This window comes from Plecotus auritus (genome assembly GCF_963455305.1).
Source record: "Plecotus auritus genome assembly, chromosome: 9".
Classification (NCBI taxonomy): domain Eukaryota; kingdom Metazoa; phylum Chordata; class Mammalia; order Chiroptera; family Vespertilionidae; genus Plecotus; species Plecotus auritus.
Genome location: NC_137783.1, coordinates 110,901,024 through 110,925,391, shown reverse-complemented (window position 1 = coordinate 110,925,391; position 24,368 = coordinate 110,901,024). Strand labels below are relative to the sequence as shown.

Genomic DNA, 24,368 nt, shown 5'->3' with positions numbered 1-24,368 from the left:
TCAATAAAGAAATTAATAAAAATTAAAAAAAATAAAGGCGGCACTTGCCCAGTGTGGAGGGCTTGGAAAAAACAGAGGAGTAAAGAAGAAAATAAAACTGCCTCCCCTCTTTATTCCAACTCCACTATGCCGGGGGTGGGGAGAGGGGCACTTGTGGGAGATGTGGGAGGGGAAGACACAGGACTCAGAAGCAAATCCCTGTTTCCCACTGCAGCCCCCCACACCCTTCCCAGTACTGGGACAACTTTCTGCCGAAGAGACCTCAGCTGGGAGGCCTGGGTCTCCCTATGTGACCTTGAGCCAGTTCTGCCTTCTCTGGGCTTACCTGATAAAAGTAGATAACATGTGGTAAACTCTATTGTGAAAGGGCTTGGCATCCCTTCTCCAACACCCCACCCCAGTCCGGGCCCTCCTTTAACCCTTTGCCTCCTGCTGGGGACTCAGAATCCCAGCTACTTTCGCCTGAAATGTCAGCCTCTTCCTTAACCAACCTCTGTCTTTCAAGGCCCAGCGAGGGCTCAGTCTCCTCAAACCTCCTCCCACATCATCCCATCCATAGAGTCACCCTGGTCTCTCCTTTTTTTCTTGCAGCAAATCACGCACCTGTTGTGGGCCTGGCCTGTGCTGGAGGCTACTTTATGCTCCTATTTCACTCAGTGCTCAAGGGAGGTGATCGTGGCCATTTTACAGATTAGGAAACTCAACTTCAGCACACTGGGCAAGGCCAGTCACCCAAATCAGGCCACCGTCTCTGCCTATAGAGACACTGGAGTCCTTGTCTGCAATCCCAGTGGGCGGTGTGCATAGAGGTCAGGCCTGTGTCTGATGTACCTGGAACCTGCAACCTACCCCCCATCTCCATGCGTTTAAATCTGCCTCTTGCTTCAGAGCCTAGCCAGCAAGGTTGTCTCCTGCGTGAAACCTTTCCTGATTCTCAGGGAGAATGATGTTCCTATCTGGACACCCTGTACCCTGGAATCAGTAGCCTGATTCTTCTGCCTCTCCCGTCCCCACCCAGATGCCCCACTCCCGTGCCCAAGGTCCTGTACACTGGTGCTTAATCAGCTTCATTCAGTACATTTTAATGTTTTACTTTAATTTACTTACATTATCTCTGTTCCTAACATTTACTGATTTTTTTCTCTTACCTTCTTTTATAATATTGTGTGTGTTTTTCCCTATCAATACATGTTCACTTTGTCAAAAATTTAGGAAAGAGTAAAAATCACCCCAAATCATCCCACGGATAACTATATTAATATTTTAATAGATTATTTTTGTATGATCTTTGTAGATATATATTTATACAGTGGATATTACACTGTATAGACATTTCTAAAGCCTGTGTGTTTTTTAAATCTAACATTACACCAGTGACATTTTTTACGTCGTTAAAAATTACATGGGCCACACCCACTAGGATGGCAAGATAGATGATAACAAGTGTGGCAAAGATGTGGAGAAATTTAAACCCTGTGCACTGCTGGTGGGAATGTAAAATAGTGCAGCCCCTTTGGAAAACAGTCTGGTAGTTCCTCAATAGTTAAGCATAGAGTTCATGATTCAGCAATTTCACTCCTAGGCATATATTCAAGAGAAAGGAAAACATATCCACCAAAAACTTGTACATGAATGCTATTACCAATATTATTCATAATGGCCCCAAATGAAAACAACCCGAATGTCCATCAATTAATGCATGGTTAAACAAAGTTGCTATATCTATACAATGGAATATTATTCAGCCACAAAAAAGAATGAAGTGCTGATACATGCTATAACATGGATGAACCTTGAAAACGTTATGCTAAGTGAAAAAAGTCAGACACAGAAGACCACATACTATATGATTTCATTTTTTGTTAAATGTCCAAAATAGGTGAATCTATTAGAGATAGAAAGTAGATTTGTGGGCTGGATTGTGGGGAGGGGGCAATTTGGGAACAAATGAGGACTGCTAATGGTTTCCATTGGGGGTGAAGAAACTGTTTTAAAATTGATTATGGTGACAATTACAAAACTTTGTGAATATACTAAAAACCATGGAATTGTACACTTTAAGTGGGTAAATTATATGTTATGTGATTTATGTGTCAATAAAGCTGTTATGATTAAACACAAAAGAACTCCATGAGAGCATTTTTAATGTCTACAGACATTATTCCTTTGCACAGCTGCATCTTAATTTATTTAGATTTCTATTGTTGGACCTTTATGTTTTCTATTAACTCCTTTGTTTCAAAACATTTCAAATACTCAAAAATGAATTGAATTATATAATGAACCCAATATAATGAACCCTTGTAGCCATCACCCACTTCAATAATTATCAACATAATTTTTGCTTTTCCAGACATAGATTTGATGAATATTCTTGTGCATAAATAAATCTTTGTCCACATTCCACACTGTTTCCTTCCATTTATACAGAAGTTAATTCAATTCAAACCACTTCCTCAAGCCTTCACAATGCGTTCCTGGCACACCCGCGGGATGTGATGGATCAGACCCCATCCTGCTCTTTGGAGGCTCCCGGTCTGGTGGGGGAGGTATATATTGGATTGTGATCAGTAAGGACAGGGGCTGTGTAACTGGAGAGTACCCTCCTCCTATTACCCAGGAGGGATGCCTTCATACATTGGAACCATTCCACCCAAGGAACCTGTTTCCCAACCTTCTCTGCACAGCCACGTCTTTCTTCCCTTGTGCCACATGGGGGCGCCAGAACCTGAGTGATTCACAGCCTCCTCTGGAAGCTCCACCAGCAACCGGTGAGTGCCTGGGGTGGGTTGTGCCCCTTCTCCTGGTGACCCTGGCCTGGTGAGGTCCTTCTTTTGGCCTTAGGAGGCTCCTGTGGAAAATGAAGAAGGTGAATGCAGTGAGCTATCTGGACCCACCAGTGCTATAATCTGGTCTCCCACCTTTAGCCTGCTCTCATCAGCCGTGTGTCCTGTGCTCCATTCCCAGGCACCTGCTTCTTGGTATCCCAGGGGTTCCATCTGAGTGCCCCCTCACTCTGGGGCCCAGGAGAGACGAGTGTCCATTAAAGCCACTTTCCACTTTTTTACAGAGGCCTACAGGAGGCAGCTCATTACCCTAGGAGGGACTCAGGCAGCAAATGTGCCTGGTAAGTAAGAGTCTGCCTACTGATGCCTCACAGATGCCCATGCTGGGAGCCACCCAGTGTCAGGGACACCCCAGCTCCAGTGTCAAGGTTAGGGTCATGGGTGGAGGAAGAGAAAATTAGTCACCAGAAACTTCCAAAGACACGGCCTAACGGATCTCCAGCCCAGCCCAGAGGAGATTTGGCCCCCAGTGGGCACAGTCTGCAGAGAACCATGAGGGCTGACGTGCCTGGCATAGCTGAAGGCTGAGTCAGGGACAGGGTGTTTGTTTCCCTGAGAAACAGGGTGCTTGCCTCTCCTGAGTTGGGGGCATCTCTAGTCTTGCAGCGTCTCCTGTCGGGGCCAACCCAAGGGGCAGTGGTCCCGGCCCTGAGCCTGGATGTCTCTCTCCATTGGTTGCCCTCTCAGCCGTGACCCCAACACCACCCTACTGGCCTTGCCCCTGCTTGTCCCTGGCCCTCCCCAGATGCCTCCTCCCAGATGCCTCCTCCTAACCAGTGAACTGGCTGCAACAGCCTGGCCTGAAGCCATTCCCAGATGGCCAAGCAGGTCAGTCAAGAGGGGAGGAAAGGACCAGCTCACATCCTGAGCATTTACCATATGTCAGGCTGCCCTGGGCGAGCTACTCTGTATGCACTATTACATTTCTTCCTCGTAGCAGCAGCCTCAGGAAGCACCTAGTATACACTTATTTCACAGAGAGGAAGCCAGAGCTGGGCCTGGCAGAGTGAGGATCCAAGCCCAGGCTGATCTGGCTCATGCCTTTGTCTCCTGCCTTCTCTCCACCTGCTTTCTGCACACCCTCTGAATCCTTGTGCACAACTCCTCCCTCACCTACTCATCCTTGCTGCTGCTTTACCCGTGCATTCACGCACGCTCCCAAGATCACATGCACCTGTGCCAGATCTACTGGGGTGGGGTTGGGGATTACCTGTGGACAAAAGATAGGGAGCCTGGTCTGGGGTCCACCCAGGCTGGCCAGGAAGTAAATTCATGATCAATGTGTGGTTTGCAGACCAATCTAGGACCTTGTTAGAACCTTGAAGAATCTCTCTCACACCCCACCCAAGACCTTCTGAATCAGAATCTGCATTTAGTGAGATCCTCAGAGCACGAATGCAGATGGGAGGGACGTGGGCAGAGGTGCTATCCCTGAGTGGGAGGGGGCTGGCCCTGGGTCTGTCCCCATGTCTCCAGCCCTCTCACAGAAGGCTGCTATACCTCCTGTCTCCTCCTCTGTGCTTGGCAGTGGTGCCAAGGTATAAGGTTATCCAACTCAGCCTTGGAAGGACAGGCTGGCCCCCAACCCTGGTCTAGAAGAATATAAATAGCAAGGCTCCTCCCTGGTCCTTCCCAGCCTCTGACAAGCTGGGGTCTGGGAGTTCCTACAGGGCTAAGCAACTGGTAGAGGGCGCCTTCCTTCAATCCCCCTCCTGAAATGTGTCCATACTCATTTGTGATTCTCCCACCAAGCCTCATGGCAGGCTCACTGCCAGGACTCTGGCTGACCTCTCTGGCCTTGAGTGAGGTGTGGGCTCAGTCCCTCACTGTGGGAGCCTGAAGCCTGGGCCAGTGCCCCCTCCCTATTCCTGTTGGGGCTAATTTTAGGGCTGCATTGACAGCTGTCTCAGCTCAACCTGGGTCAGTTCCCAGTCACTCAGTGTTGAAGTCAGTGGAGAGTGGAGCAGGCCAGCCTCCGCTTTGGCTGCAACAGATAAAACTAGAATCCTTAACCCCTGGCCACCATCTCCACCGCCTGGAGAGCACCCCTTGGTGGTGACCAGCAGCATGGGATGGGAACTGCTCCTGTTCTCAGCCTCTGCAGACAGACATACCAAATCCCATGGAAACCCAGAAGTCACAGAGATCAGGGAGCTCAGCACCTTAAAACCTTCTAGCTCAGCACCTTAGGAAAAGACTGAGGGGCCAAGGTCTGGACCAGGGTCACAAGCAAGTGATGGCAAAGCTGGGGCAGGAGCCCAGGTCTCCTGGTGCCCGACTTGGTTCCAGGGCTGGGAAGAAACGCAGAGGGGCCCAGCATCTAAAATAACCCATGGAGGTCAAGTCCCGCCATTAGTGCCTTTCTGCCTGGAGGATGCAGAGAGGGGACCCCTCCCTCATGCCAACCCAACACTTACTCCGTGAGCCCCCCGTGCTGTGTCCAGCTGTGAAGGATTCAGGAGCAGATGGCACCTGGGATAGAGGAAGGATTTGAGCCTCTGAGGACAAAGGAATGGAGTCCTTGCTGTCACCAACTCTGGTCCTTGGTTTCCTCCCTGATGAAGTGGATGTGGTGACACAGACTGGTTGGGAGGGACAGAGGAGATGAATGGAGGGTGAAAAGAGCGCTGGGAACTCTGGAGTGAGCTGTGCCCACGGGCTGCCAACTGGCTGAGAACCTAGGCTCCCTCCTGTGGGGAGCCTGGCTCAGTCCTCACCCTCACTGTTTCTATCCTTGCTCTGTCCCCCATCCAGTGATTTGCAGGGGAACAAGTCTTAAGGCTGACCTGGGCAAGAGGAAAGGAAAATGGAAGCAGGGGTCACAGAGGGAAGCTGTGGTTCTCTCCCAGCCTTCGCTCCTTCTGTTGCCTCTGTTCCTGCCTGTTGCCATGCCCTTCTCGCTGTTGTCCCCCACCTGCCTAGCTCCCCATTCCTTCTTCTCAACTCCTCTGAATCCCCTAGCCCTGGGGCCCTGTGCCCTGGCCCTTGTGATTCCCTGGGCTTGTGTCTGCAAGGGGGAGTGTGGGTAAGCGCATGTACGCATGGGGCTTTGCAACATATGGCCGGCACTCAACAAATATTTAACAGCCCACTTCAAATCCTTTTTGAAACAAGGATATGTGTCCGTGAATAAATAGATAATATTGACTGGCTCTCAAAGCACTCTCATGCACCTTGAGAAAAACTTTGTTTATCCATTCCCCCTGGGTACAAGTTGGTTCCTACCGTGGACTCTCCAGATGACTAAGGTGGAGGAATATAAGGATTAGGAAGGAGGGAGGCATTCCAGGTGGAAGGACTGCCTTTGGCCAACGCTGGGAGCCGGAGGATGCTCAGCACTCAGTGGCCCGGCATTGTGAGATGAGATAGTGAGGCTGGCAGGGTCCAGATCAAGAAGCACCTCGAATGCCAGGCCAAGGAACTGACTTTATCCTGAGGGCAATGGGGAGCGACGGATGAGTTTTGAGCAGGAGGGTGATGAGGCTGGATTTGCTGCCAGTAGGATCCCTCTCTGGCTGCTGCATGGAGCATGGACTGAAGGCAGAGAGTGGTGTCAAGGAGCCCTCTGCTTTCAAGGTTCAAGGAGGAGAAGACGAAGTCTGAGGCTGCTGAAGGTGAGAAGTGGACAATGCCCAGCATGTCACAGAGGGATGGCAAGGACTGAGTGAGAGACGCGATGAGAGCAGGGAGGGACTGTGACCTCGGGGTCCTGGCCCAGGTGACCGGCTGGCTGGAGGCGCCTTTGCTGAGATTGAGAGAGGAGCAGGCCTGGCGGAAGATGCAGAGTTCAGCTTTGGACAGTGGTCGGCAAACTCATTAGTCAACAGAGCCAAATATCAACAGTACAATGATTGAAATTTCCTTTGAGAGCCACATTTTTTAAACTTAAACTTCTTCTAACGCCACTTCTTCAAAATAGACTCACTCAGGCCGTGGTATTTTGTGGAAGAGCCACACTCAAGGGGCCAAAGAGCCGCATGTGGCTCGGGAGCCGCAGTTTGCCGACCACAGGCTTTGGACATACCAGGAAGTGTATCACTAGGGCAAAGGTGGGTCAGAGGGCTGGGGCCAGGCAAGTCTGGACAGATCCTCTCTGAGTAAGGTTCTCTGGATGACTTTGAAGTGTCCCAGGTACCCCCAGAACAGTCCCTTGGCCCCAACCAAGACAGGACCTGGACTTGGGCCCCAGAGAAGGACAGGCAATAGGGACAGCAAAGGGTGTGACCAGGATGAAGGGGAGGGTCTGGGGCCTCAGGAGAAGGGACACCCCTGGGGCACCAGGAGTGGCTGGTGCATAGGTCTGGGATGGAGTAGGAACAGGCCAACGGTGGGCTGGGCTGGTAGGCCTCAGACATCTGTCAGCCCAAGGCTGTCATTGCACGGACAGGCAGAAGGAGGCTCAGCAGGGGTGGGGATGGGCCAGGTAACATGGCGAGGCAGACAGGCCATCAGCTCCTGCCTTAGGGCTATCCTATGGGCCACACTGGCTGGGAGTGGTCAGCACGGTGTGACTCTGAGATTGAGCTCCCTGGCCATACCCAGATTTTGTGGGCTTGTGTGGTCCACAGGGGTGTGCTGGGCCAGACAGGTGAGAGCCCAACCTCTCACCAAGCAGCACCCCTAAACCCGCTGTCCTTCCATCTCAGCCCTTGCTGTCATGTTCTTAGTCCCAGGACCCAGGCTGGGCTGCGATTGGGGAGGAAGCCACAGACCCCGAGCTGGGGAGCTCACAGCCCAGCACAGAGCTGTGCTCCAGGCAGAGGCTGCGATGCATGTCTGAGGACAGGATGGGTGCGGGTGGGGGGCTGTGGCATCATGTAATGTGTTCCACAGAGTGAACTGTAATAGGGGAAATTTCCTTCAACACATGCTTATTCCACACCTACTCAGTGCCAGGCTCAGTTCTAGGATCTAGAGCCGGTGAACAGGATTTATTTTAACTGGAGACTGGCCATAAACAAACTAATACATGATAGAATGTCAAGGAGGGAAAAGTGAGATGAAGAAGCACAGAACAGGGTAGGGGTGGGCAGTTTCAACTGGTTATTCCACAGAGAAAACCCTGCGTGTGGTCTGAGTGATTTTAGCCAAGCCCCTTCCCCGACTCCCTGCCTCTGTTTCCCATTGGGCGGCGAGCTGAGTCATCTCTGAGGGTCCCACCTGGCCTGGAAATTAAAAGGGCCTGAGGGGATGGCCAGGCAATGAGCCATCTGGAAGACCAGCCTCTCCCATGAGGTCCAGTCCCACCCATTCTCTCCTGCCCATGAGACCCTCTCCATCCAGGACCACTCAGCTTCGTCTGACACATTGCCTAGCAGGAGCTGAGGAGCCTGAGGCTGGGCCTGGGTACTGCCCTAGATCTAGCCTGGCAGGTAGAGACGATTCACCTGGGGGTGCCAAAATCCAGGAAAATGCCCGCAGTAGGGGGTAGGGGGTGTCAGAGCAGAAACATGGAGACTCACTGCCTTTCCTTAGGACCCTTCTGCTCTCCAGGAGGCCCAAGTAGTAGCCAAGGAGTTGCAAGGCGCCCATGAGCTGGCCAGTGCCTGTCCGCTCTGGGTCTCAGTCTCCTAGTCCACATATCAGGGCGTGGTGGACTAAACAATCTTTAATGCTTCTTCTAGCTCTGGATTCCTATTCTGTCAGAATGTTGCAGGAGGCCCAGGACCGCTCTAATGGTCCCCTGGAGGCTCAAGGCAGAGATGAGTGACAGATTCTGAAATGGGGTGGGGGTGGGTGGGGGCGGGTGGGAAAAGGGTTGCCAGGTTTAGCAAATAAAAATGTGAATTGCAGATAAGCAACAAATACTTTTTTAGTATAAGCATGTCCCAAATATTAACTTACGCTAAAGAATTATTCATTCATTGTTTTATCTAAAATTCAACTTTAACTGGGTGACTTGTATTTTATCTCCAGGTGGGGAAGGTGATTGGAGCTGGGACTTCAACAGAGGAAAGACTCTCAGATGACCAGAGTTCTGGCCACTTACCTTGCTGCTCTTTGAGTCCCTTGCCCATGGACTTCTTAATGTCTTGTTAGGAGATAGAGGGATGAGGGAGAGAGAACCAGGAGGTGGGGAAACCAAGAACTGTATAGAGAGACAGAGAAGCCCCAAGGCCCCAAGAGGCAGCACCTGAACTTCTCCTGCCCTGAATTCAGCTAACCTCCCCATTGCTCCTCCCAATAAGGCAGGAAGGTCTTCATACCATCTCCTGCAGAGCCCAGAATCATTCCTGCCTCCACACCCTTGCTCTGTTCCTGCCCCCTCCCCTCCTATGCAAACTATACTCACTGCAGGAACCCTTTCTTGGATATTCTTTAGCATCAGCATTGCCTCTTCTGAGTTCCCAGAGTGCTGTCAGACTCATTGTCTGACATTGACATGGAGCCATTCAACCAACTGAGCACCCTCTATGTAGCAGGTGCTGGACACACAACAGAGATCAGGACAGACACAGCCCCTGCTCCATGGCGCTCACAGGCTAGTGGGGAGACAGATATACAAACAATCACAGAATGGGGAGATAACTGCCTTTTCACAAGGACTGAGGCACCCATGTGACCAGAGGCATCACACAGGTGGGGCCCATGTTCTGTTTTATTCAAGTCCTACCACACAGCAGACTTCAATCAATATTAGTGGAGGAAATGAAAATGCTGCTCTGACTGGTTTGGCTCAGTGGATAGAGCGTCGGCCTGCGGACTGAAGGGTCCCAGGTTCGATTCCGGTCAAGGGCATGTACCTTGGTTGCGGGCACATCCCCAGTAGGAGGTGTGCAAGAGGCAGCTGATTGATGTTTCTCTCCCATCAATGTTTCTAACTCTCTATCCCTCTGCCTTCCTCTCTGTAAAAAATCAATGAAATATATTTTTAAAAAAAGAAAAGAAAAGAAAAAGAAAATGCTGAGGGAGAACCGAGGAGGGAGGGCCTCCCAGCAGACCTTCCCCATCGGAGTTGGAAGAAGGACCTCCCAGATGGCAGGAAGAGCACAGGTGGAGGAGGCCTGGCATGTGCAGGGAGCAACCAGGAGAGGAGTGTGGCCGGCACAGAGGAGGACAGTGCAGACCAGACTGGGAGGCCACCATGCAAAGAGCCAGAACTGGGCAGCTCTGTCAGGTGCTGTGCACCCAGGGCCTGGGGAGGCTTCATGTCACGGTGTGCTGCTACTCAGAGAGTGGCCTGGCCTGTGAGAGCCTACACTTCTGGAGGGCAGGGGCTGGGCCTTCCTCTTCTCTCATGCCCTCAAGACTCGGCTGAGAACCCAACACAGGAGATGGATTGATAGAGCTGCGAGATGGGTGAGCTCCTTGAGGCTGACTGAGAGAACCAGGTACACCACACCGTTCTCTCCTCTTGGGCATAGGCTGTTGCTGGGGCAATTTTAGATGATCATAGTCACTTAACAATATTAGGAAAGATGAGTGACTTTCTGCCCTATGGAGGCCCCTGTGGCATTTAGCATGTTTGCCCAGAGCCTTCACAGCCATGGTCTGGGGTGGTGCAGTGACAGTGACAGGCGATGTCTACCTACCCATCACTGAACCCCTACTGAATGGGCCAGGTCCCCTACAGACATAATCTCCAGTGCCAGATTTAAAAAGAAGAAACTGAGGCTTAGGGAGTTTAGGTGATTTGCCCAGGCACTAGATGTTTAGGTAAGCCATGATTTTAACCCAGCTTTGCCCAATGCTGATGCTCCAGCTCAATTATACTTAGCTGCCCTTATTTTTTAAAGTAATCTTTGAGATGTTGCTTATTTTTGGCACTGATAAAATTATTCCAGTTTTATGCCATTTAAAATTTTTTTAATTGATTTCAGAGAGGAAGGTGGTGGGGTTCGGGGGGGGAGAGATAGAAACATCAATGATGAGAGAGAACCATCCATCAGCTGCCTCCTACACACCCTCTACTGGGGATCTCAACCCGGGCATGTGCCCTGACTGGGAATCAAACCATGGCCTCCTGGTTCAGAGGTTGACACTCAACCATTGAGCCACACCGGCCAGGGTGTTTTATGCCATTTTGATCTTTGCTACTTACGTTGCAGAGGCCATCAAAGCTGTTGTTTATCCGTGTACCTCTGCAGTGGCCTTTGCCCAGAAGCAGTACACGCAAGAAGGAAGAAAGGAAGCAGGAAGGCAGGGATGAGGCTGGCTCCTCCTGGGGTTTACTGGCACTTTCTCTGGGTGCCCCACCCTTCCTCCAGCCCACAGCCCTGCCCTGCCCTGAGTCATGCAAGCCCAGCACTCTTGGGACAGCTAGGCCCTGTTCATGCAGCAGTGTTCCTGCTCTGCAACCAGGCTCACACCATCCTCCTACACGTCACCCAGGAAGTACTTCACTCCCTCAAGGTATCCAACAGTCACTGCTAGGCAAGCTTCTTCCTGGGTGTGCCGTGTGCCATGTCTCCCCTGCTCGACCATGAAAGCCTTGAGGACACTGTGAACCCCAAGAAGGAATATATCTACCAAGAAAGACTCCCCATGGTAAACTGGGCCCAAATTCATAACCAGAGTCTAGCAAACAATATTGATGGAAGTTCCTCACACACTCTGCATCTCAGGGGAAAGCTGCAGACTGAGCTTTCAACCTCCAGCGCTGGGCTTCTGCTGAATCAACCTTGTTAAGGGCATTCCTGGTGTAATATTGACCAATGGACTTAGAGACCTGACTGGTCCAATGGGAACTGTGCAACTATATTCCCATTTGCACCTATACTGACCAATCAGAACTACTCCACAACAACCAATCAGAATGCACAGTTCTGACCAGTCAGGACTGTACTATTTGGACCAATCAGCTGTGCAAATTTAGATACCTCATTTGCATAACACTGGACCAAACTGGGAACCAGACTGGGAAATTTCTCCATAAAAGACAAACTTTTAACATCCAACAGAGGCTGCATTTCCCTGTTTGCAAGCTACTCGCCTGAATAAAATTTCTCCTCTTTCACACCTCACATTGGGAATTTCTACTGACAACAGGGACCTTGCATTCTCCCTTTTGCATGCTCAATAAGCATCTACTGACAGTCTTTGCAAAGAGTTCCCACAGTTTCCTGCTTCAGTAGTGCTTGGATGGAACCCATACTAGACCCCAACTCCAGCCTACTGCTCAGAACCAGCCCTCTACCACCTCCTCACAGTGCCCTTGGACCACCCCAAGGCCCCCACTGATACCACCATGATAACCTAATCTCCCTCACAGGTGCACCAGAACTACCACTAGAACTCAGAGGCCACCATTAACTGCCAGGTCAACCTGGCGCTCTATGCCTCCTATGTCAACCTGTTCATGTCTTACTACTTCAACCGAGATGATGTGGCTTTGAATAACTTTGTCAAATATTTTCTTCACCAATCTCATAAGGAGAGGGAACATGCTGAGAAACTGATGAAACTGCAGAACCAATGAGGTGGCCAAATAATCCTTCAGGGTATGGAGAAACCTGACTGTGACGACTGGGAGAAAGGGCTGAATGCAATGGAGTGTGCGTTATACTTGGGAAAAGTGTGAATCAGTCACTACCAGAATCGTACAAACCAGCCACTGACAAAGACAACCCTCATTTGTGTGACTTAATTGAGACTCATTACCTGAATGGGATGAAATCTATCAAAGACTTGGGTGACCATGTAACCAACTTGTGCCAGATGGAGGCCCCGAAATCTGACGTGGTGGAGTATCTCTTTGACAAGCACACCCTGAGACACAGTGATGAGAGATAAACCTTATGCTGGCTTCCCATACCCACTGGGGTGACTTCCCTGATCACCAAGGCAGTGAAATCAAGTTGGGGTTGCCTTTACCTATCCTATAAGTTGTATCAAATAATCTATTTTTGTTCTTTCATTTATATCATTCCTTCAAATAAACTAATTTGGTAACACCCCCCCCCCAAAAAAAATAAGCACCTACCGTGTGCCAAGTACACTGCTGGGCACCAGGGTCCAATTAGGGCTTATATACCCGAGACTTCTGACTGTTTCGCCACCCTGATGTCCCTGGGTGTACCGCCCAGGCCTCCTCATGGCCCAGCAACTAGAGGGGTAATGTCTGGCACATCACAGACTCTCCAGAAACTCAGGCCACATCAATCCATGTCTTGGACCTCCTGGGCCTCCTAGGCTCTCTAGGTATGTGCCTGGTGCGGGGCTAGTCCTCACAGGGAAGTTTTGTAACGTAAAACTGGTAAATGTAAGGAACTATTGGTTGCAGACCATGCATGAGACCTTGAGAGCCACTCTGTAATAGTCTCCTCACTGATAACCTGCAGAGTGAAGTTTGGCCATGAATAAACTCCCTTCCTTTTCTTCCACTGGCTCCATGATCCAGCCAGCCCTCCCCTCTATTCTGGTTTCTGTATCATAACCGACTTGTGGCCTTAGCGGCAGGTGCCACTTCCCTGGAGCCTGTGGACTTCTCATCAGTTTCATCCTAGGACCTTGACGGAAGCCTGAGACCTTATACCATATACTGTGCTAAGTACATTACATGAATTACCTCATCTCATCCTCCAAAAATCCTATAAAATAGACATTGTTATTGTCCTTATTTTATAGTTGTGGAAACTGAGGGTCATCCTGTTTTCATAAATTAATAAGTGATGGAATCACGATTTGAATCTAGGGTTGTCTATTCTAAACCATCCCTCTTAGTTCCCTCTTAATTTCTACACTTCCCTGCCCTGCAGTTGTATTTGAGAAAGGCCCCAGTCAACGGCATGATGTCCTCCTGCACCAAATGGAGGAATGTTTGCTCATTAGAGAAGGAAATGGCCCCTGGTTAGAGGGTGGGGGCATCTGTGGATTTTATGTTGGATTAAGATATTCTACTGTTGACTTAGAACATAAGCATCAGGCCTGGAGACTCCACCCTGTGGGAAGACAGTGAGGTGTCTCATCTAAAGTTCTTCTGGTATAAGTCCCCTGGGGAAGGTATGTGGTTCAGGGCCTGCAAAGCAGAGCTGCTGTGGGGTCCCAGGCTATGGAGGAGAGACCCTGACTCCCTTAGCCTGGATTTTTAAAGGTATTGGTGTCTACAGAGGTGCTCCCAAATCAGGAAGAGGCAGGTCAGGAACTTGGAAAGCAAGTCCCTGGGATCAATTAGTCCCCCAGAGAACAAGTGTCATCTGATATACAGTAGGTCACACTCCACTCTGTTCATTTTCCTGTGTCATCTCTGTCTGAACAGCCTTGTTACAGCCCCTATAAGGAAGGACTTTAAAAGATTGCATTTTTAAGATAATATTTTAAAATAAACCTTAAAAATAAGTAAACTTTTTAAAAGAATAGTTTTATATTTGCAGAAAAGTTGCAAAGATAAGTATAGAGGATTCTTTTACACCCTTACTTTGTTCCTCTATTGTAACATCTTGCATTTGTCACAATTGATGAACCAATATTGATACGTTATTATTACCTAACTCAAGTCCATACTTCATTTGGGTTTCTTTAGCTTTTACTTAATGTCTTTTTTCTGTCCCAAGTACCCATCACATCAATCATCATGCCTCCCTACCTCTTTCTAGTCTGGGACAGTTGCTCAAACACTCCTTGTTTTCGATGACCTTGGCAGTTTTGAGGAATATTGGTCAGACAGTTTGTAGACTGTCTCTTAGTTTGTTTGTTTGTTTGTTTTTCTGATGTTTTCCACATGATTAGATGGGATTTATGAGTTCTTGGGAGTAAGATCACACAGGTATAGTGACATTCTCGTCACCTCAGATCTAAAGTACATAAGATCAACATGACTTACGGTTAATGCTAACCTTGATCACATGGCTAAGGTTATGTTTGTCAGGTTTCTCCAGTGCTAAGTTACTAAGAGGATGCATTGTGTGTCGTACCAACGCAAGTCACTAAGATGGGAGGGGCAGCAGCTCTGGAAGTCTGTCTGCCTGGTAGTCAGAATAGTAACCAGTGAGAGGCACCCACCATGTGCAAGGTGAATCTCAGAGGGTAGCCCCTCTCAGCTTCAAAGATTTGGGGGTCTACCCCGCTTTAGCAGGTAGCAGGTCTCATTCATCTCAGTGTCCCTGATACTCGCACTAGGCTATCTGCTGAATGCATTGCACTTTTTCTTTTGTGGATGCAATTTATTTTATTGAGGTGAAATGCACTGAACATAAAATTAACCATCTTAAAATGCACAATTCAGTGGCATTTATACATTCACAGTATTGTTCAACCACTCCTTCTATCTGGTTTCACAATATTATCATCATTCCAAAAGAAAACCCCATATCTGCTAAGCAGTCATTCATTATTCCCCTCTCCCCTTGGGCCCTGTACCTTTTCTAGATATTTCATATAAATGAAATCATATGTGACCTTTTGTGTCTGACTCCTTTTACATAGAATAAGGTTTTCAAGGTTCATCTGTGTTGTAACATGTGTCAGAACTTCATTCCTTTGTAAAAACTATATATTTTTATTGATTTCAGAGAGAAAGGGAGAGAAAGAGATAGAAACATCAATGATGAGACAGAATCATCGATTGGCTACCTCCTGCACGTCCCCTACTGGGGATCGAGCCCACAACCCTGACTAGGAATCGAACCATGACCTCCTGGTTCATAGGTCAACGCTCAACCACTGAACCACGCTGCCAGACAGAACTTCATTCCTTTTTATGGCTCAGTAATATTCCATCATCCACACTTTGTTTCTTTTTTTAAAGATTTTTAAATTGATATTTAGAGAGAGAGAGAGAGAGAGAAATCAGCTGCCTCCTGCACGCCCCCCAATGGGGACCAAGCCTGAACCCTGGGCATGTGCCCTGACCTGGAATCAAACTGGCAACCTTTCAGTGAGCAAGACAATGCCCAATCAACTGAGCCACACCCACCAGGGCATACCACACTTTGTTTAACCATTCATCCATTGATGGACATTTGGGTAGTTTCCACCTTTGAGCTATTGTGAATAGTGTTGCTACAAATAATCATACATATAATGTATTTGTTTTAGTACCCGTTTTCAATTCTTTTGTGTGTATACCTATGCATGATTGGATGTTTTAAGAAGGTGATTTCCTCAGAAGTTTTTAGGAAGCTGATCAAACTTATGCAGGGGTTCTGGATAAGGGAATTTCTGTCTTGGGCCCAGTTCAGGTTACCATCTTACCAACAGGTTGTATAAAGACATGACACACATGTATCAAATTCACCCATGATAAGAAGCCAAGAGGGAGAGTTAAAAATCATAATGCAAATATATAAAGAGAGCAAAGTATCAAGTCTTACATTAGATTTCTTCAAATGATTGTTCAAGCACAGCATGTGGGAGAACTGGTTTACCAACAATTATGCAAAAAGAAGCTCAGAGTTTGAGCTGACCACAATCTCTACATGAGCCAAGGCAATGAGCGGCTACCAAATAAGCAAATGCAAATGTTGGCTACATTAATAGAGGCATAGCATCCAGTACAGAGAGGGTGATTGCTCTGCTCTGTTCCACACTCTGCCAGACGCACCTGGAGCTCTGAGGACTCTCTGGCATGCTGGGTATACTCTGGATCAAGAGAAAGTGACCACACTACAGAGCCCTGGACACCAGGTCATGTGACAAATGGGCAGAGGACTCAAGTGTGGGCAGGATGGCTGAAGCAGGGCCTGTGTTGCTCAGGGTTGGCAGGACTGGCCCCTGGGAAGAAGGCTTTTTTCAAGGTGGGATCTCCTTCCTTGTAGGTTTGGGTGCATGGAATGAACAGGGGAAAGTTTCAGAAGGGCATTGAGTGAGCCCAGGTGACTCTGGGGGTCAGGTAAGTGCCCTCGGATTTTTCAATATTGAGAAACATAGTCTGTGGGTCAGAGAATGAACTTTGTGGCATTGCTTTTGTCTCCTCCTTCCCCTTCCCCTTCTTCTTCACCTCTTCAGCTATTCCTCTCCTCCTCCTCCTCCTCCTCCTCCCTCGTCCCTTCCTCCAGATTGGCACTCAGCACCATTCTATCCTGGGAAGAGGCAGCCAAATCCCAACACCGGTTAAGGATTTTCATTAGAATAATGGGCTGAAATCAACAGGGTAGGATTTAACTGGATAGGTTTTAAAAACCCAGGAAAATGCTTATGCTGTTATGGTAAATGTAAATGAAGAAAAAAAGTTGAGTACGCAATTATATATCTATATAAAGTAAAATGCATAGAAAATTCTAGTATAAAATACACCAAAATCTTAACAGTTATCTGTGTGTATCTGGACTGTCAGAATTTTTTATTTTGTGTTTTCTATTTTTCTGTATTTTTCAAAATGTCTGTAATATAGAGGCATTATTTCTACAATTGGGGCGGGGGGAAGCTTTGTTGTGAATGAATTTAATTGGAGTAGTTGTGGGGTGCAGTTTTCACATGGCCACTTCCTTCCCAGTTCTGTGTGGCACCCCCCCCCCCCCGATCTTGTCCCCACTCTCAATGGTTCTTCTGGTCCTCTGGACCTCCCCACACAGGGTCCTGTTCCCAGCAGGCACTTGGGAAACTTTAGCAAACCCATGACGTTTGTTTGAAGAGCCATACAAATAAGTGACTCTGGAGTAGGAAGGAGAAGCTCACTCCCAGGTAGAAAAGACCTGAGGGGTGAGGAGACCACAAGTTGGGTGCAGCCAGTGGTGCTGGGCCACGGCCAGGGTGAGCGGGCCTCTCCTCTCCCCATGTCGCTGCAGTTGGCTAGCAGCCTGGATGCACCTGCGCTGGCAGGAAACACGGGCTGCCAGTGTGGGGGTTCTGAGGAGCCAGGGGCGGTGTGTGCACTCACGTGGTCTCCAGACATCACCATGTGAGAGCCTAGACTCACTGAGCACCTCCCTAGTGCTGCCCTTGGCTGACCCTCGACACACATTCATTTAATCCACACACCAAACCCACCAGGTTGGTGTCATTACCCATTTTTAAAAAATATGTTTTTATTGATTTTAGAGAGAGAGGAAGGGAAAGGGATAGAGGCATAAAAACATCGATGAACATCAGGAGGCTGCCTCCTGCAGGGGATGGAGCCTGCAACCGGGCATGTGTCCTGACCGGGAATCTAACCGGTGACTTCTTGGTGCATGGGTTGATGCTCAAACACTGAGCCACTCTGGCTGGGCATCATTACCCATTTTTACTATAAGAAAGCTGAAGCTCAGAAAGATTAAGCACTGGTCGCCTAGCTGGTTACACAGCAGAGGTGCTCTTAACCACTATTGCATACCACCTCAAAATAGTCTACAACACTTCAGTGTTCTTCTTGGTAAATGGCCTATGTTTTGTCCTTGAATGTGGTCTCACTGATGGTTTGGTTATTGCATGTGATGACACTTTAACTGTGGCCTTGGGGGAAGAACCTCTTGCTCACTTCCTCATCTCTCAAGGATGGCAGAATGCTGGAGGTGACAGCTGCAGAGACCCCCTCCCTTCCACCCCCAAACTTTGGCTCTAGTGGGTCGTTCTGGGCCCTGGAGGCAGGTGGCATCTCTGTGGCCTTGAGGATAGAGAGGGTGCCCCCTCCCACCGCCCTGCCAGAAAGTCACATAGGCAGGTCTCAGGTCCCAGGTTGGGTGATTTCCTGTTGCCAAGGGCATTGTGATTAGAGCCTGGACATGACAGTTGGAACTCCACAGAAGGGCAGTTAAAGGACACGCCCACGGAGGGCCTTTCTACCCTCTGATTCTAAGATTCTACAATTCCAAGACTCAGATATTGACGGGAGTAGTGGTGGGGCAGCGGGCTGGTGCCTTCTCCCACTTGGCTGATGCTTTCAGAGCCTCAGCTCATGAACTCAGGGTTGTAACCATAGGCGTCCTTACCACATGCCAAGAATGGGACTTGTGTTTGTGTGGCTCTTGGTGGACCTTCTCCTGAGGGTGGGAGAAACTAGCCCCTGTGGGCCCAGGCACAGCTCTCTCTGAACTAACTCTAGAAACATTTACTGTTATGTGCTGGAGAGAAGGGTTGCCTGGGCTGGGTGCTGGGGATGCAGAAGGGGATCACCCAGACTGAGGCAGACAGAGCCAGAGCCAGGGGCTTGGTGCTAAGGCAGAGGGACATATAGGGCATGCAGGAGCCAGAGGAAGGACCCCTAACTTTGCAGAGTTGGTTCTTTCCTCCCTCCAGTTCCAGGAAGGCCTCTAATAACCTGTGGGGCCCACACGGGTGGCCTCAGAATAGCCAAAGGTATGCTGATATGCCTGCTGCCCAGGCCCCAGATACACCAAGTCATGGCAGCCCAACTCTAGTTGCTGAGCATTGGGAGAGAGCCATGGCTGTCTCATGTGGCCCGTTGGGTAACTGAGAAGAAGCTAACTGTTTGTGGATATTGAGAAACTGCTGGGCTTCCTGAAACATCAAGTTTCTTTTTGGACCACTCCCCATCTTCCTCTTTCAGATCAGGTGGGGGCTTCCCATTTATTTATGCATTCACTAGTCACTTGCTTACCACCTCCCCTGCTCCTGCCTGTCCAGCCTGGAGGATTCAGAGTGACATCCATGGGGTCCTGCCCTCCTGGGTTTCCTGGCTCAGATAATGCTACCACCATCAAATACTGCAGTCATGGCAGAAATCTTGGCATCAGAGTCCTCCCTCACACCCCCTCACATTCTCCCTTCTGTTTTTCTGTACTTCCCCTGTCACATCACTTATCATCTTTTATCATAAAACTCCAATTGTTCATCTTCCCTTTCTAAACTCAATGAAGGCAGGGGCTGTGTATGTCTTGTTTCCTACTGTATTCCGGGCACCTGGCATAATGTCTGTCACTTAGTAGATATTCATTAAACTCTGTATGAATTAGTAAGTCCCTTTAATTTCATTTCCTTAATATTTCCTGGAGCTATACCCTCCTCCCTTTCCCCAGCCACAGCCTTTGCTCAGATTTCATCCTTCACCCTGTCCGAGCTGCCTGCCTCATCTCCCCTATTCAATTTATTTTCCACACTACAGCCAGAGTGCTAATTCCAAAGTGCTCGTCCACCCTAGTCACAACCCTTCCAGACTCCCCATCACTCACAGGAACAAGGCTACATTTCGGGGATCAAGAAGGAAAATATAGCAGATATGACTAAACAGCCCACTGTAAAAATGATCAGGAAAATATTCAAAAATACAAAAACTTGCAGTGATAATATATAAACTAAAGATAAGTGTGTAAACTAAAGATGTGTGTGTAAATTTAGTGCAGATATAGTTAATATATATACACACATTCACAAATACATACATAAAAATAAATTTACATATATACTATACTATATATACTATGTAGCATAGTTTAGATATAGTACATAGAGAGACAGACAGACATATAGAACTGTTTAAGTGTCAGCTGTTACTGATGACGGAGATAATTCCCTAATCCATCCCATCAGCTTTTCTTTTTCTGTGTCTACACCATCTGTCTAGTGGTGGAATTGAGAGTTCCACCATTATTAAGCAATGCACCATAAAGTTGAGAGGTGAGGAGGTGGTGCCTGGTTTGGCTTTATTTCTGCGTGGTTGAGAGAGTGAACAAAACAATCAACAGGGTACCTGTGAAAAGATCCTACACACAAGGAGGAAGAAAGTTGTTCTGGAGATTCACATGAAGAGCTTATCTCTGAAATGATCTTTTTTAAGAAACAGAATAAAACTCAAAATCATCAATTTGGTATTCTTAAAACAAGCATGCACCCCAGGAAGCTTTGGTGTAGTGGTTATTTGCTGGGTGCTTCCCAAGTGGACAAAATATGTGAATAGAAATGGAAATGCCAATAGCTCTCAAACATGGGAAAGGATGTTTCATCTCACTCGTAAGAGAAATGCAAACCAAAATACAGCAAGACATGATTTTTTAACTATCAGAAATCCAAGAGTTTAATATCACAGCGTTATGAGGCCCTTGTGAAATCCACTGTGGGGATTTTAAATCCATGTGGGGATTTTATTTTGAAAAATCCCCTCCCCCTCCCCGCCCCCCCCCCCCCCCCCCCCAGCAATGTTGTTTAGCTGCGATTTCCTCCAGTCAACTGCAGAGGTGGCCCTGACTGGCTGAAGTCTGCTAAATTTCTCACCATCCAGAGGAGATCATAAAAAAATTATTGGGTAAGCTACTTAGCACTCTGAGCTTTGTTTCCTCATCTGTAAAATAGTAGAGACTCAGGGAAAGCAGCCAGCAGGGACACCTTTTCTTGACTTTGGTAATGGGATACCTATCAATTAAAATATATGTCCTTGACCTAATATAAAGGTTTATGGAACCACAGACTAGTTCTACTTTCTTAATCATTATAGAAGATAAAAACAAGAAAAATCTAAACTGGATAGCAAAGAACAAAAAACCTATTTTAAAAAAATGACAGAAAACTTCCCCTACGCGGTGAAAGAAATAGACATACATGTCCAGGAAGCGCAGAGAGTCCCAAACAAGAACTCAAAGAGTCTCACACCAAGACACATCAAAATTAAAATGGCAAAGATTAAAGACAAAGAGAGAATCTTAAAAGCAGCAAGAGAAAAGCCGTTAGTTGCCTATCAGGGAGTGCCCATACAACTGTCACCTGATTTCTCAACAGAAACTTTGCAGGCTGGAAGGGAATGGCAAGAAATATTCAAAATGATGAATAGCAAGGACCTACAACCAAGATTATTCTACCCAGCAAAACTATCATTTAGAATGGAAAGTCAGATAAGAGCTTCACAGACAAGAAAGAGCTAAAAAGTTCATTACCACCAAACCAAGATTACAATAAATGTTAAAGGGTCTTCTTTAAGAGGAAGAGCCCTAGCCAGTTTGGCTCATTGGATAGAGCATCAGCCCACGAACTGAAGGGTCCCGGGTTCGATTCCAGTCAAGGGCACATTCCTTGGTTGCAGGCTTGATCCCCAGCCCTGGTGGGGGCACCTGCATAAGGCAACCAATCAATGTGTCTCCCTCACATTGATGTTTTTCTCTCTGTCTCTCCCCCCTTCTTACACTCTCTCTCTTAAAAAAAAATCAATGGAAAAATATACTTGGGTGAGGATTAGCAACAACAACAAAAAAATTAAAAGATAAAAAATGTGAACAGTAAAATGGCAATAAATACATACCTATCAACTATTGAATCTAAAAATAAAAATAAATGAACAAGGAATCTAATGAACAAATAAACTGATGAATAAAATAGAACCAGAGGCATGGAAACATGGAACAGAATGAAGACTCTCAGAGGAAAGCGGGGAGAGGAGGCAGGAAGAGATTAACCAAAGAACTTATATTCAGCCCTGGCGGGTTTGGCTCAGTGGATAGAGCATCGGCCTGAGAACTGAGGGGGTCCCAGGTTCGATTCCGGTCAGGGGCACATGCCTGGGTTGTGGGCTCAGTCCCCAGTGGGGGGGGTGTGTGTGCAGGAGGTAGCCAATCAATGATTCTCTCTCATCATTGATGTTTCTGTTTCTCTCTTCCCCTCCCTTCCTCTTTGAAATCAATAAAAAAAATATATTTTAAAAAAAGAACTTATATTCATATATATATATAACCCATGGACACAGACAATAGGGTGGTGAAGGCCTGGGGTTGGGTGGGATCCCGGTGGAGTGGGCAATGGGGGGGGTGGAAAGGGGGAAGACATCTATAATACTCTCAATAATAAAGATTAAATAAATAAATACATACTAAAAAACAACAATAAGGAAGCATAAAGACAAAGAAGTAAAATGAGACTACATCACATATTAAACAGATACAAATAAATTAAGCTATGTTATTGTCAAACAAACTAAAAAAAGAGTCTGGAGGCTTTGGCTAGAAATAAAGGATAAAGATTTAGTCAAAGGTTGTAAGGTTTGCAAACTGGAAATGCAACTAGGCAATACCTAAAAGTGTTCTGAAGAAGAAAGAAAAGCTGAGGGTTCTTATAGTAGAATCAGTCCTACATTCTTAGCTTCTGGATTGTTCTGAGATGGTCATCCTCTAGATGACCAGTGGGCTGGAGAGTGGATGTCAGGTGGTATGGATAATCAGCATTCTTTTCTTACCCCTTCAGGGAGTAACCAGAGGGTTTTCTAGATGTACTAGTATATCCAGGCATTGACACAAGACTGGAAAGTTCAAAAGTTTAAGTTCTTAGGCTAGTTAAAACAAGAATAGAATCTTTCCTCATACCTCAGCTTACTTGATTCTAGTAATTTAGCAGCTTGACTATAGCGACTTCATTTTATTTCTTCACTCTATTCCTCTCTATTGAAGGCAACAATTCTCACATTTTCAGGTGAAAAACAAAATTCAACTAGACTATATGCTGCTTACAAGAAATACTTAAAAATAATACAGACATGTAAAAAATGAGATGTAGTAATATTAAAAGAAAACATAGGGAAGGGATCTTGGAGTAGTAAAGACCTTTTTGTTATGGCTCAAAAATCCAGAAGCCATAAGAGAAAAGATTGATAAATTTACCGCTGAAAAATAAATACTTCTACATTTAAAAAAATATAAAAGTCTGGTCCTGGCCGGGTAACTCAGTTGGTTAGAGCGTCATTTCTCCCGATACGCTAAGGTTGTGGATTCCATCTCCGGTCAGGGCACATACAAGAAGCAACCAATGAATGCATAGCAGAACAACAAATCTCTCTCTCTCTCTCTCCCTCTTTCTCTCTCGTTAAAAAAAACATAAGGAAAGTCAAAATAAAAATGATAAATTGGGAAAAATAATTTTAAATTTTAAATTCAGGTAACACACAGAGGGATAATCCAAAATATTAAAAGTTAACAGGAATCGGTAAGCCCCATGACCTAATAGAAAAAATGGCCAAAGGATATAATAGAAAAGGAAATGCAATGGATCACAAATGGCTGTTCTGTTATGAAAAGATGCACTCAAAATACGAGAAATACAAATTCAAACTACACTCAGATATGACTTTTCACCTATCAGATTGGCAAAATTCCAAAAATATAATCTCACAGGGTTGGTGAGACTGTGGAGAAACAGGTTCTCTCATATTGATGGAAGGTAAACTGGTACAACCCCAATAGCGGGCAATTTGGCAGTTGTTATCCAATTTACAAATACACAATTCTTTTGATCTAATAATAATATTTCTCTCCCAGCCGGTGTTGCTCAGTGGTTGAGCATCCACCTATGAACCAGAAAGTCACAGTTCAGTTCCCGCTCAGGGCACATGCCCGGGTTGCGGTCTCCATCCCCAATGTGAGGCATGCAGGATCATTGATGTTTCTGTCTCTCTCTCCCATTCCCTTCCTTCCTGAAATCAACAAAAATAAATTTTTAAAAACAGAATAATATTTCTGTGATATTTCCTACATGGACAAAAAGTATCTACATGGCACTCATTGTAGCATTGTTTATACTAGCAAAATTGGCAACAACCCAAATGTTCACCAATAGAGGACGGGTCAAGTACATTATAGTACAGCTGTACAATGGGATACTCTCCAGCCCCTAAAAAGAATGAGGAAGCTTTCAACATAACAATTTAGAAAAATCCCCAAGATAACAATTATGTCATAAAATGCAAGGTCATATGTATGGTATGCTACATTTTTGTGTTTAAAAAAACAAAGTAGA

At 46.9% G+C, this 24,368-nt stretch overlaps 1 pseudogene across 1 annotated transcript; it reads left to right on the top strand.

Annotated features, from left to right (window-relative positions):
• Nucleotides 1-12,051: 12,051 nt before the first annotated feature.
• On the top strand, nt 12,052-12,578 carry LOC308233642 (ferritin heavy chain-like; annotated as a pseudogene). Its single transcript has one exon. The product of its transcript is annotated as a ferritin heavy chain-like (transcript).
• Nucleotides 12,579-24,368: the final 11,790 nt, after the last annotated feature.